Below are 1474 nucleotides of genomic sequence, written 5' to 3' on the forward strand. Positions count from 1 at the left end.
TTTCCTGGTTGTCACTCATTGTGACCTGGTTAACAGTGAGATGAATAGTTAGGGATGTAAAAGTTTGGGATTCAGGCAGATATGAGTCAAATTCTGGCTTTGTCACCCCAATTGAGAGCAAGTTACATGATTTCTTTGTGCCTCAGAGTCCTCGTCTGTAAGGTCCTATTCTGAGAGCCACTGCCACAATACACAAAGTATGAAGTATGCTCAACATTGTGCTCAGTACGGGTCAGCCTGTGTTACTACAGCCGTTATGGCCATTATCTAAACTATTTGATAGTAAAGCATCAGAGATCATGTTTCTCTGCCTGTCAGCTGGTGTTCAGTGCCTCTTCACCCAGGGGCACCCAAGGTGTGATCAGGTGACGGCAGGCGGGTGTGAGCAATGAGAGCGTCACCTGGGCCTTCTAGCTTTTCTTCCTTCTCCCATCCCTTTTTTGCTACAGTGGTTGCTACCATTAAAGCTTTCTTGCTTTATGTGAGACCTTCGATCCTTGATAATATGCACAATTCCTTGGAAAAGAAAATAATTGATGCTTCTCTTTATCATCAAGATCTAAGGGTCAACAGAGCCGAATCCTTTACAGGAAGCCCACATTACTTGAGGGAGAGAAAAGCTTTGAAGCAAGAACAAGGGTCATGGGGGTCGAAGGATCAAGGATATCTAGTGGGAAGCCTGGTTTCGATTTGGTTCTTGCTGTGACTTTGTGTACACATCACAACTATGCTTGGACTGCAGTTTTGGAATGTCTGGGAGACAATCTCTGTGAACCATCCACTTCCCTAGAGTACCGTGAGGACTGCAAGTCAAACTCAGCTCTTGATGAGATTGGAGCTGAAGTCCCTGAATGCCAAATATCACTCTTTGTCATTTAAAAAAAATTCTATTTGGATGAATAACTTGCAATGTTCTAGGCCAGCTGAAATGACCTGAGAGCTGTTTGTGAGTTGGGCACAGTGGTCATTATTAAAAACCGACTAGTCTGAGGCTCAGCAATAAGAAAATAGCAATCTCTAGATCCATGGCTTCAGAAATGGTACAAAAATGGAATGGACAAAAATGGAAAGTAGATAATGGATCCACAGTGATTTAATTCTCGGTGATATTTTCATTTTATGCAAATACCAAAAGAAAAAAAATACTTGGCTATCTGAAAGAAAAATAGGAACCAAAAAATGTTTAGTGTTTGATCAAGCAAGAATCCTTTCACACATCTGCCAAGAGAGTTAAAACAAATATAGATGTTAAATAAAAGGCCCAAGTACCAAAGAGCAAAATTTAATGAAAGCCAGAACTGTTAAGTATGGATTCCTGTTGAGAAAAATGTCAGTCTCTTTCAGAGTTTTCCCGTTGCTCTATTTTTAAGAAAAGTATAGTAAAAATACATAATACAAGTTAACTTTTTTTCTTGCTTGTTTTCCCATAACCCATCCATTGATGAAAAGCATCTTCTGCTGGATCTTGGACCCC

The 1474-nt window shown here is 40.4% G+C and overlaps 1 protein-coding gene across 2 annotated transcripts in view; it reads right to left on the minus strand.

Annotated features, from left to right (window-relative positions):
• Positions 1–1075: 1075 nt before the first annotated feature.
• The window catches only part of Gria1 (glutamate ionotropic receptor AMPA type subunit 1), a 302305-nt gene continuing 301906 nt past the window's right edge, over positions 1076–1474 (minus strand). For both annotated transcript variants that reach the window (XM_015492696.2, XM_015492695.2), the window contains exon 16: positions 1076–1474. This exon is cut by the window's right edge and continues 2412 nt beyond it. The gene's annotated coding sequence lies outside the window, so the exon portion shown is untranslated.

Source organism: Marmota marmota, unplaced genomic scaffold (assembly GCF_001458135.2).
Source record: "Marmota marmota marmota unplaced genomic scaffold, marMar, whole genome shotgun sequence".
Classification (NCBI taxonomy): Eukaryota; Metazoa; Chordata; class Mammalia; order Rodentia; family Sciuridae; genus Marmota; species Marmota marmota.